At 46.0% G+C, this 12,926-nt stretch overlaps 1 protein-coding gene and 1 long non-coding RNA gene across 3 annotated transcripts in view; both read left to right on the top strand.

The window, feature by feature from the left end:
• Positions 1–1,371, top strand: part of CDK12 (cyclin dependent kinase 12) — a 72,707-nt gene extending 71,336 nt beyond the window's left edge. The window contains exon 16 of one of the 2 annotated variants that reach the window (XR_003570111.1): positions 1,124–1,371. The gene's annotated coding sequence lies outside the window, so the exon portion shown is untranslated. Of the gene's footprint in view, positions 1–1,120 lie in introns of both variants that reach the window. The other variant, XR_003570112.1, reaches the window with a different exon arrangement.
• A 4,863-nt stretch (positions 1,372–6,234) lies between these two features.
• On the top strand, positions 6,235–9,723 carry LOC114051124. The gene is made up of 3 exons (XR_003570113.1): positions 6,235–6,553; positions 8,238–8,335; positions 8,725–9,723. It is a non-coding gene; the product is annotated as an uncharacterized LOC114051124 (long non-coding RNA).
• The last annotated feature ends 3,203 nt before the right edge of the window (positions 9,724–12,926 follow it).

Genomic DNA, 12,926 nt, shown 5'->3' with positions numbered 1-12,926 from the left:
GTTGTAAGAGTCAGTAGAGTTGGAGGAATAGGAAGAAACAAGTGAGAGTGTGTTCTCAAGAAGTTGACACAGCCTCTTCTTATACCTGTCTACTTCCCACCTGGCTCCTCATGGTACAGCCTGCAAATGTCAGCCAGTCAGCTGTCATTTATTAAGTGCCTACTATGTGCTAGGCACTATGCCAGATACTGAGATGTTTGTTTTCCCTTTTCAGAAACACAACCCCCATTAATGATGATAATGATGATGGTAGTTAGCTAGCATTTATATAGCCATTTAAGGTTTGCAAAGCCCTTTTCGTGTTATCTCATTTGATCCTCACAACACTGTGAGATAGTTTCTATTATTATCCTCATTTTACAAATGAGACTGAGAGAGGTTAAATGATTTACCAAGGGCCACACAGCTAGTAAATATGTAAAGCAGAACTGGAACTCAGGTTTTCATGATCTCAAGTTTAATGCTCTTATCTATGCCACTAAGCTTTATTATAAGATGAGAGGGCACTGATACTGAGAGTAGAAAAAGTAGCTAAGAAGTTAGAGCTTGTTCATTCGTTTCAGTCATGTCTGATTCTTTGTGACCCCATTTGGGGTTTTCTTGGCAAAGATACTGGAGTGGTTTGCTGTTTCCTTCTCCAGGTCATTTTACAGATGAGGAAACTGAGGCAAACAGAGTTAAATGACTTGCCCAGAGTCACATGGTAAATATCTGAGGCCAGATTTGAACCCAGGTCTTCCTGATGCCCGTCCCAGTTCTATCCACTGCATCGCCTAACTGCCCATAGGGCCTTGACGACTTGCCTAACCAGAGAAAAGACAGATTGTGAGTGTCCATCTAAAGGGCATCCATCCACGACGAAGCCTAGTTCCCCTATTTGCCTCTCTGTGTTACTGGCTTTCTTTGATGGAGAGTTAATGTAGGGAAATAACAGCCCAATGATTCTTTACCCTGAAGATTTGCAATAGTCGGGAATCTATTTTGGTACATGAGGATCTCTGCTCCTTGTGAACTGGGAAGAGGGGAGGGCTATGGGAAGGGAGGAGTGAACGGCTGAGGTTCTACATCAGATGATGACCTTGCTTCTTCATTTGTCTCTTCCTGTTCCTTTCTGTGTCAGCAGCTCTGCTCTCCAGCTGAGGAATGGGGTACTTCTGCCTGTGGCCATTCCTAGAAATCCAGAGATGGCTTCAGGGTGGAGAGAAGAACAGACCAGCCACTTCGTATCTGTGCACAAAAACAGGGATGATCCTCACCCATCTCCTTACCATCTCCTCTCTTCCTGGCAGCAGACAGGCTTGGCTTGGCAGGATCACAAACCCAGGGTGGACCTGTTGGGAGGTTCCAGAATAAAGTTCAGTCCCAAACCAACACCAGACTTGATGTCAGATATCAAGATAGTGCTGCTGAGAAACAAGGTGGGATCAGGGAAGGAATAAAGAGGCTTAGCTTTAGGAAAGCATTGAAGCCACACTCTTGGATGCCCCCTTCAGTGCTCTGTTCCCCCCCCCCCCCCACCAATTCTCTTGATTCTTCCACCCCCACTCCTACCCAGTGACCAAATTCTCTTTGATCCATCTTTCATCCTGGCCACTTCACACACACACACACACACACACACACACACAATTCAGGACACAGACAAGTTGTCATCTGTCCCTCATCTCTCCTGTTTCTTTCTTTTCCCCTCAAACACATGCCCTTAAGATCTCTACACAGGACTCCCAGCTTCTCCCTTCCCCCATCTAAGGGAACTCTAGCCCAAAGGGGTCTGTCTGTTCTCATTCCCAGAAAGATGCCTAGGACAATGAATGGTCTGGCTGCTGGCACGCCTTGAACTGGGACTCCAAAGAGAGAGAATTGAGGCAGAGGGCAAGCCCCTAGGATGGAGGTGGGAGGGCTAGTGTCACTGCTGGGTTGAGTACCAAGTATCTGAGTGTATGCCCATGCGTTGGGGCGCACTGGTTTATTAGTGTTATTTCAGCATTGTGATGCAGAGAGAGTAAGTGTAACAGCTGCTCCTAGCTCACAGTGTTTATTGTTACCTAGAGACAACCTCCTGGCTTTTTCCCAGTTCCCCACCACCACCCCAAACACCCCCCCCCAAGTCCTGCTCTCCCCACACTCTGATGGGAAATTTATAGCTTGCCCATACCATACCTTTAACCCTCTCTTGCCTGTAGAGGATGGCTAAGGTGAGCAGTGGGAACACTTGAACTTGGGTGGAATGAGATAGGATTCAGTAAGGACACCCACTTAATCCTCCCTCCTTCATGCTGTTTCCAGCATTTGGTACCCAAGTGCTTTCCATTCTCTTAGGCTTTCACAGTGGTCAAACAGGAGTTTTTCCAGTAACTTCCTTAGCTCCTTTGGAAGCTAAATGTCCAAAGGACCTGGGTGTCCTCTCCACAGGGTTATTCACCTCCCTGGGAAATATCTAACAACCTTAATTTGGCAGACTGGGTTTAACATTGGGCCCAAGAGGGAAGCCTGGAAAGGGTGCAGTTAGAACTGGAGGGATGAACAGAGACTGGTACGCTCAGCCAGAAGTATCCAAAGAATAGAAAAGGCTATGATTTAAATTTGGTTAAACCTCACACAAAAATGATTAGAGAGACATCATTTTAACCCAAACCTAAGGGTCCTGTGGCCAAAGGGAGGGGTTAGGCTCATGGAGTGCCAGCTAGACATGCAGAGCTGAATGGGTAATGCCTGCTGCCAAGCATGGCAGATAAGACATCCTTTCTATTCTCATACTCCTTCCAAATCCAATGTCAGGACTGGGGATGACTAAATAGAAATAGTGAAGAGAGAGTTTGTCTAAGGCAGTTACCCAACTATGTCTTTTAGGTCAGGGGAAAAGGTGTGTTCCCTCCTGCATATCCCTCTAGGCCCATCATCTCCTGGGGGCCTCTCATCTCTGATCTATTTCTAACAGATTTTGTGGTGGTTTTTTTATTCTCTTTGCAAACACAAATAAGCCTTGGAGGTGGCCTCCCCAGAAAGGAGGAAGGAGAAGCCATTCCTCTTAATATTGAGTTCTGGTATCTTGATAAAGGTCATGACCTGCCTTCTATCCCCTACCTCCATTAAGAACCGGAAATACAGTAAGATTGCAGCAAGATAGGTGGATGTTGTGTGGCTAGCTAGCATTTATATAGTACTTTAAAGTTTGCAAAACGCTTATAAATATTATCTCATTTTATCATCACAACAAACTTGGGAAGTAAGTGCCATTATTTTCCCTATTTTAAAGAGCAAGAAACTAAGGTGAGCAGAGGTTAAGTGACTTGTCCAGGGTTACACACCTAGCCAGTAGCTGAGGCTGGATTTGAACTCAGGTCTTCTTGGCTCTAGGTCTATTGTTTTATCTGCTGTGACACCTAGCTGCCTCTGATTCCCTCAAGGAGTTATAAGATACAGGAATGGGAGACTGATGGAATTATGTGACTTCCCTTCTCTAGATTCTTCTGTATCTGGCATAGGCTAGGTATAGAACTACCTGGATAGAGATGAACTTTCCAGAGCCTGCCCAAACCCACACAGCTCCCATACAATAGTGTGGTTTCCTTTGGTCATTTTCAGAGCTGCCCAGAGGGTGGAGGAGGCCAGTGGGTCTGTGATTTTAGTAACTTAGAATTCCGCCCACCTTCCCCAGGCTACATTCTCCCTACTAAGGACAGCCTTGGGCACCCTATTCATATACACCCAAAAGAATCTTATCCTTTCCCATACCTCCAGACAAGTCTGTCCTATAAAGGAGTTAAGACAAGATAGAAGACACAAATTTCCCCATCTGACTAGGGTGAAAGGGAGATGAATGTGTAAGCACAAGTGAAATAAGAGAGTAGCATAGGCCAAGATAGAACCCCTCCATGCAAACGTAGGCTTAAAGTAGGGGCAAAAGATAATTGGAAACAACTAGAAATGTAGAGGAAAGCCTTTTTCCTCTTTTCTAGGGAAGAAAATAGGAGGAAGAAGTCTCTGGGTATTCAGCTCCATCGTGATCCAGAAGTAGGTCCTGAAGATAAGAGGAGCTCTTTGCTAAGGAGAAAGGAAGGAACTATTGCCTAAGGTTGAGGATTCTTGTTCATTTCTACATGACAAGTGAAGTTGCTCCCATTCCTGAATATGGTCAGTGGGGTATGGTCCAACACAACATCCCACTTTACCATTCACTCTTATGACCTCCCCCCAATTTCCATGACAAATGGAGCCATTGGTAAGCTAGAGACAAGCTACAAAAGACTAGCAAAACCACCATGTCCATCGCCATGCCTCTGAGCATAGCTTGAGGCTGACAGGTGAAAATCTGAAATTGACACTAGTATGCTAGGGAACTGAGATACCATATTCTAGTTACCTCCTGATCTCTAGCTGGCCAGATGTCATCAATTCCCACACGGCTATGGAGTTAGATCCTGAGCAGGATAACTTCACTTTTCCTATTGACCATTCTTGGGACCACACTGCTAATTGGATGGTGTTTCATCAGTAAAGATATCTCTTCTTACCTCCATTCTCTTTGTGACCCCATTTGGGGTTTTCTTGGCAAAGATACTGGAGTGGTTTCCATTTCCTTCTCCAGTTCATTTTACAGAAGAGGAAACAAGCAAATAGGGTTAAGTGACTTACTCAGGATCACACAGCTAGTGTCTGAGGTTGACTCCAGGCCTAGTGCTCTATCCAGTGGGCTACCTATCTGCCCCTTTCCCAAAAGAGGACAACCACTTTAATATCAAAGGAGGGAAGATAATCCAGTCTTGCCAAATTACCTGCAGCCTCAGAAGCCAGGCCTTAAGGGTCATTACATAATTTTTCTACCAGCCCTTGGCATTATCTTGGTGATATAATATTAGGACAATGTGTAGATGATATAGTCATCATTCAATGGTTCAGAGGGAGTGATTAGTACAAATACAATTCTTCTTTACCCTGATACTTCCTAATTCCTGCCCTAGAAAGTGGGGGAATTAGGGGCTGAGATCTTGGAGACCTTGGAGAGGGCACTTTTATTTTCATAACCAGCTATTTCCAGTCTGAACTTCTTTGAAAAGACATTCATCCATAAGGAAAGACCCCCTTCTCAGTGCACCTTGAGTTTTTCCAACAACCACCTCCCCCCAAAGAGGCAATCTTGATCTTGAAGAAGGCAAGAATAACTATGCCATTCCCTTGGAAAAGACTTCAAAGACTCAATAGAAGTGGCAAGGTCTCCTTAGGACAGGTCTCTCTCCCCTCTCCACTTTCACCCCATTCCTTGACATCTCATCTTCCTGTTTCCCTCCTTTCATGTCACTATCCCCCTTTTTTTATTCCCCCTTTATCTTCTCCTCCTTTTCTCCCTCTCTCTCAGCAAGTTTTTTATGTGATTACAGGCACTGCATGGTAATTAGTGCTAAACTCATTTGCACAACTACAGTTAATTGGCTACAACAATTAATTAATGTGTTGGAAATTTGGCACTGGGAAAAAAAGTTTGTCATAAAAAAAAGCAAAAAAAAAATGTAGAATGAAATGCCCATAAAAATCTAGGGCAGGCTTCAAAGGCCCAGCTGGGCCTCAGACCTGGGGCTGGCCTTCTCTACCACCTTCCCACGCTCAACTCCAATAGCACTCGGCCTTTCCCATTTTTTCCTCCTTTCTTTCTCTTTCTCCCTCTCTCTCTCTTTTTTTTTTTTTAACAACTTAAGCAAACTCATTTCCCTGATAAAATATAGCATGACTAATGGCTAGAGCATGTAAAAATCATTGGGAAAATGTCCTTGGAAGACGAATGCATTTTCAGCAGAATAATTAACTTAATTAACAAATTCACATGCATATTCATCAGGCTATTAATGTCTTCTCGGCTCAGCTTGATGAACATTGCGGTAATAACCATCTCATTTACATACTGCATTCTACTGCGATCCAAAACAGACAACATACAGGCGTACACACACGCGCGCGCATGCACACACACACACACACACACACACAAGTACAGGCACACACATGTGTGAGTCAGTCTAGACTCCGGGGTGATTGGGAATGTGGGAGGGTGTACAGGCACCTGGCAGGGGATTGGGTGGAACCCTGAGAGAGTTTGGTCTATGGAGAGTCATTGTTGAGGGAGCCTGGGGTCGGAGAGGGGAGGGGGGAGGGGAGTATTTGCATGCATTTGTGCGTAAGAGATCAAGAAAGAACTTTCATCATTTCTCTTTCTCTCTCTCCCTCCCTCCCTCTCTCTTTCTTCATTCTCTCCTTTTCTCCCTTCCTTTTTCTCCCTCTTCTAACCCCCCCCATCTCTCTCTAGGGAAAAACTTGGTATCTGTGCCAACTTTCTTCCCCCTTCCCTCCCTCCTTCTCTCCTACTCTTTCCCCCCTCCCAACTGCTGCCAGCCGGCGTCAGCGCCGAATTGCCATCTCCCTCAGCTCTCTGTGGAGCAATCTTGAGGATCAGTAAGGTGTGACGCTGGGCTCTGCCGGCTTCGCAGCACCGCCTGCGGAAAGAGCGCAGGATGGAGGAGGAAGATTAAGAGAAATCGCGAGCAGGGCTCTGCTGCCATTGGTGTGTGCAAACGCCGAGGAGGAAGGGAGAGTGAGAGAGCGAGAGAGAGAAAGGGGAAAAAAAAAAAAAACACAGCAGCTGTCGGCCTAATTCTTCTAACACTCTGCTTGTGGTCATATTAGAAAAACAGATTATGCCCCTCGGTGCCACTCACTTATATTTGACATACGTTAATGTTCTATATCTTCATTCTCTGGTCTCCACAACGCTGGACTTTGGGTTCAGGGGACTGGGGCTGGATGGGCCAGAGGGACACAGAAGAAGCTGCCCAATGCCCTCTCTTCCCCTCTGCCTCCTAAAACACCACCCTAGAAAGAAAAAGCACCAGCTCTGGCTTTATATTTGATGCTATCATTTGTTTTTGCTCTCACTTTCCTCCACACCCCGCTTCTCTGTTGATGTCTCTGTAAGGAACTCTTCATATCCCCTCCAACAAAGCATCCTCCCTCCTCCCTAAAGGATAGGCCCCCTTAGGACCAGTCGAGGCCAACTGAATTCTGGGGTACCCCCTTTTACCTTGGCTCCTCCCTTTCCTATTTAGGAGGAGTAGGGCTAGGAGGGAAGGGTAGTCTAAGAATGCACACCCCAGAGTTGGGTAGGAAAGACACCTAAGGACCCCAAGGCCAATCCAGGAATGTATCTGAGTAGCTATGGAAACCAGGTTACCCCACCACCATTGATCTTGAAGGACAGTAGGGGTGAAGTCTATTAGGTCTTTTCTCCCTAGCCCTAAGCTGGGAAAAGGACTAGACTTGGGAGTGAATTGGCTAGCTCTGTACTTGTACGTGCCCCTCCCTGGCCCCAGTGGCTGCCGCGGCGCCTTCCCTGTTTTTCTAATGTTCATTTGATGGTGCCTTGTTCCACACTGTGTGCCTTGTCCTCTTCGGAGACCTGTTGCTTAGCAACCACCAGTGCCTTCTTTCTAATAACTCACAGGGACCATAAGATATATCTATCTCTTTATTCTCACTTTCCCCCCCCCACCCCAGTCTATTTATTTTTAATAAAGCCCCTGCTTCAGGTTCACATGGCACTGTTTTCCCAGAAGGTATTGACAAGCATCAGCTTGTGTGCCCCAAAAGGGAGAAAAGTGAGTGTAAGCTGTAGCATAAAGGAATGAGTTTAAAACTAAGAAAGAACTTTCCAAAAGGGTAGGGTGGGAAACACTGAAGGAAGAGATAATGGGAAGATCTAAAGTCTTCTTAGGGTAGTCTTCAAATGGACTATAGTTCATACAAGTCTTCACAACTTGCATGTTGTGTCTTTCATATTTGTACTTGTCTCTTTTTGTCTGAACCTATGATTTTCATTGGTAAAGGGAATTCCCAAGGAGGAAGCTCCTTCTACCAATAGAAGTGGTGAGGGCTTTAACTGGGCTACAGTGAGTAAGCTCCATTTCTCCTGGGGTTGCTCTCAAATGCCTGAAGCAATTCCTCCTGGTACTTCAAGGTACAAAAAAGCTGATTCTTTCTCTGGTATCTGGGGTACACACAGAAATAGAGATTTCCTCAGTCAAGGTGGTAGAGGAATATCTGACCTCAGGGTTCAAACCAGGATGACTTGAAAAGCTCCCAGTAGAGATACCAGTTCTAGGCATCAGGGATGTTCCTTCCCTTTTTCTTCACTTCTCCCCTTCTACTGTCTCCATCTAATCTACCACCTGGTCTTTGATCTGTTGCTATAGAGACTACCTCTTCCCCACTGCCCCCAGGAATCCTAAGAGAAGTCAAGACGTGGAAATGAGGGAGCAAAGCTATGCTTGAAGAATCAAATGGTCATTGGGTAAGTACCTACAGTGGAAAGATAAGATGATTAAATCTAGATTCTTAAATCGAGAAAGTGCCTTAGAGGTCATTCAGTTCAACCACCTTATTTAAAAAATGAAGAAATTAATGGCCAAAAAGAGGAACTGATTTGCCTAAAATCACACACAGAGATCACACAGTTAATGACAAATCTGGGACTAAAATCCAGGTTTTCTGACTCTGAATTGTGTCCATTTTTTTTAATTGATGGATGTCATCATTTTTTTTATCTGTGTTACTTCCCAATGACTACTGCTCCTCTATCACCAAAGAGAATCCTCCATTGTAACAAAGACATATAATTAAACAAAACAAATCAAGACATTGTCTATGCTTAACAACGTATGCCTCATTTTGTACTTATAGGCCACCATCTTTCTGCAGAGAAGAGAAAAGAATGCTCCATTTTTCAGTCCTCTGAAGTCACAGTTGGGTCATTGCAGTGATCAGAGTCTGGATATGTTTCAACATTGTTTTCCTTGAGTTCATTGTGGTCTTGGGGTAGATTGCTGCTCCCAGTTCATCAGTTCATACAAGTCTCCACAAATTTTTCTGAATTCTTCATTTTTATAATTGTCTTTTTTTTTATTTTGTCTGAGCCTATGATTTTCATTGGTAAAAGGAATTCCCAGGGAAGAAACTCCCTGTACCAATAAGGGTGAGCAAGTCTTCTGCAGTTTCTTGTCCTAGAGATTTGCCTAGGGCACTGAGAAGTTATATGGCTTACCCAGGATCAAACAACCTGAGTGCCTTAAAAATAACTGGGCTGTCCTAACTCTGAGGCCAGTCCTCTAATCACTACACCATGCTCCTGCCACTCCACACTGTTTGTTTCGTAAGGTACAATAATATTACATTGCATTTATATACCACAATTTGGCAATTCCCTAGTTGGCACTTACTTCATTTCCAGTTCTGTGCTATCATAAAAGGTGCCACTATAAATATTTTTGTATATATGGGACCTTTTCTCTCTCTCCTTGACTTCCTTGGGATATGTCCGGTAGTGATATAATAGTTCAAAGGGTATGTACAGTTCAGTGACTTTTTTTTTTTCTTCAGGCATTTGGGGTTAAGTGACTTTAGTGACTTTTCTATTGCAGTTGAAAATTGTTTTCCAGAAAAGGCCGAAATGGTTACTAGTTCCACCAAACAGTACATTAGTGTCTCTGTCTTTCTACAACTCCTGACACTTCCAGTGGTCTTTCTCTAGCATATATTTCTAATATAGGCTAAGATTTCTTCTGAGCCCTCTATAGAAAGCTCCTAGAGCAGGGTATCTGAACCTTTTCAATATCATAGACCCCTTTATCAGTCTGGTGAAGCCCATGGACCCCTTCTCTTGATAATATTTTTAAATGCATCAAATAAAATATATAGGATTACAAAGGAAATCAATTATATTGAAATGAAGGTATAATTTTTTTCCCATCCAAGTTCATACCCCTTGAAATCTATTCTTGGACCCCTTAGGGCTCTTAACCTAGGGCTAGGTTAAGAACCCTTGGAGGAGGTAGCTAAGAATGATGAATGAGTACAGAATCCTAGGGGAGATAATGCCACATCAATCTAGCACTGACCTGAACTCAACCCTAGGCTCAACCCTAGTTCCCTACCTGCCAAATGTATATCAGAATTGTTGGCAAATAGGAGTGGGGACTTTCCCTCCTTCTATGTGGAACAGGTGTATGGGGGTTAAGGAGTACAGATAGAAACCAAAATCAAACATCTTGTTGCCTGGTAAGAGTAGGGTCCCAGTAATGCCTTCTATTGCTCCTTCCTCAGCTTTTGACTTTTGAATTTTTTTAAATTTATTTTTTCAATGAACAAAAATCTATTTTATCTTCCTCCCACTTAGAAGAAGAAGAGAGAAAAACAAAACCCTTGTAACAAGCATGAATAGTCAAGCCAAATAAATTCCCTCACTGGCCATAGCCTCAAAATTTGTCTCATTCCATACCCTAAGTGCATTGCCTCTCTGTGAGAGAGCATGCTTCATCATCGGCCCTCTGGAATCCTTGTTGTTGGCCTTTGATTTCTAACTCTGGCTAAGGTATATGTCCCTTTACCCTTACCTGAGACAGAGGCGGACACCCCCATCCCCATCAAGTTCTTCTCCCTTGCCAGCAACATGACTGTCATGTTCACTCAGTCTGTAGGGCTGTATATACCCCCCATGCCTCTCCTCTGTCTGACCCCCTCCCCCAATCTGAGCCTTCTGTGGGAGACAGATGGGGTGTCTGTGATGGAACAAGCTCTGGGCTCCTTGCCGCCTGGGGCGGGGAGGGCTCCCCTCCATCTTCCTGCTTCTCCCTCTCCCCACCCAAAGCACTGAAATCCACATGGGACCTACTAGTCATACTAGAAGCAGCTTTCAAATCCAATCTCCACCCCAGCCAGCACCCAGAGAAGGGGAGAACCAGCCCTCCACTGGTGAGGGCCTGGGCTGGCCTAAGCCTCAGTTGGAGACAGTGCCACACTCAGGTGGGGAAGGGGGCTCCTGCAGGGCCAGGAACTAGGTTAGGAGATGGTGGTGCCCAATGCCTCGTGACTAATGTGGAGAGGCAGCAAGAGAGAAGAGCTTCACCTCACCTCCTGCAGGGCCACCACGCTGGGGACCTAAGCCTGGGGTCTGGGGTGGAGAGGAGTTCAGAGCAGTCACTGTACCTTTTTTGTCCTAGCTTTCTCAGATTTTGGAGGGTAATAGATCTCAGGAGCAATCAGGCAATGTGGAGAAGAGGGATGTCTCTTTGGCCTAAACCTATACCCTTATTCCACCCCCCACTCCACCCCACCCCCACTCTCCTACCCCTCAGAGCATGTCTGACCTAGAACAGGCCGGACATGGCCCTTTGATGCTAGGCCACTGGGCAGGATATTGAGAGTCTGTCATTTTCCCAGGAAAAGAGAAGATAAGAGTCCTTCCAAAGCTTCTCCACCCCCCCCCACCCCCACCCTTGCCCAGCAGAGGTTCCACTTCCCATTGGGAGTAATCTAGCTCTCTCTGTCTGCTCCTTACCCCCTAACTATCCTGAAAGTACAATCTGAGATCCCAGCAGCCTCAGCTGGAATACAGTCTTTGAGGTTAACTAATCAATCCTACCTCAGCCCCCAAATAATTTGATTTCTTATGTATGGGGTGAGGGGTCTTTATGCTACGGAGGACTCTGAGAGAGGCAAGCAGAAGCCAGAGCCTAATAGACTTAACTCCCTCCCTCATCCTCACCTCACTCCCATTCCAAGTTGTCTCTGTTGCCTCGGAGATGTCTGGGGAGATAAGAACTGAGTCCCAAGCTGGGTGGCAGGTGTGGCAGGAGGAAGGCCAAGGGAATATGAAGAACCAGTAAGGAGGTAAGTTCAAGAAGTCTGGGCTGCCTTCATTGTGACAGATCAGATGACCTCTGGAGGGTATCCAGTCTTCTGTCAAGGCCTTTGCTGCTCCTATAGTCTGAGCTCTGTCAACCCAAACTGCCTCCCCCGCCCTCCCATACACCCTTCAATTAAGATTGGGCTGTCTGGGTAGGGAGGAGAGGAGGAAGAGGAGATAGGAAAAGCAAATAAGTACAGTTAGATGGATCCGGCTGGGATAGATTAGGCTTCTCAGTGATCCCTTTTCCTCTCCCTCCTCTCTCAAATACCCCCTCCCAACCAACCTTACCACCTCCTCCTGTTCTTTGCCTCTCATCCTTCTGAACCCTAGCTTTGGTGCACAAAATCTGCTGTGGTTCCCCAAGGCTTAGAAGGTGAGGGAAGGATTGATTCTATAGGGTAAGGAGGCTGGTTGGTGAAGGTGTTGCCACTCCCCTCCAGTCACCACCTCTCCCCCTCCTCCCCATGTCCCCTCCATACTGCCTTGCCTTCCTCTGCAAATCTCTGGAGCTATGCCTTTGGAAGCCACTGGGGTGGGGGTGGGGGGGCCAGGCAGAATGTTGCTCTCCCTCTGACCCCACCTGTTCTCAGGTCCCTAATGAAGTGGGGCAGCCTAGGCCATTAGCCAAGTCTCCATGTCCTCATCAAAAGCAGCATCTGTCCCCTCCAAGAATGAATATCGCCCCCCTGAGGGGGGAGGGGAGAAACCAAGGAGAAGGGGCCCCAAGCCAACCCGTGCCTTCACCCCACATTCCACTGCAGGCCTAGATTAGATAGTGAGCAAACAGGAGTCAGCCAGAGGCAGGGATGGAAGCCCTCCCTGCACATACATAAATACATACATGTGTCAGCACATACTAGTGCTGCCCCCCCTCCCAGCTTACCAAGCTACCTGGGCCTCAGTCACTGCCAATCGAGCCTTCTTTTATTCATTCGTTGTTTTATTGCTGGCAAACACCACCGCCTGCCACTGTTGGAGGCATTCCTGCCAAATCCATCCCAACATCTTGGCCTGGCATCCGGGCGGCATGCTAATGCAGAAATTTAAAGAGCTGCTTGCTTGCTCGGCTTTAAATCGGAATTTCAAATGAGCAGCCATACTCCAGGGGGACTCAGGCAAAAGCTGAACAATATCTGACCCTGCCCTTCCCGCCCCCCAACAACCCCATACCCCTCAAGCTTCTTCTCCTCCCCAGCTC

Source organism: Vombatus ursinus, unplaced genomic scaffold (genome assembly GCF_900497805.2).
Source record: "Vombatus ursinus unplaced genomic scaffold, bare-nosed wombat genome assembly UNPS02014801.1, whole genome shotgun sequence".
Taxonomy (NCBI): domain Eukaryota; kingdom Metazoa; phylum Chordata; class Mammalia; order Diprotodontia; family Vombatidae; genus Vombatus; species Vombatus ursinus.
Note: the sequence above shows the minus strand (reverse complement) of the source record. Positions and strands in the feature narration are given on the sequence as shown.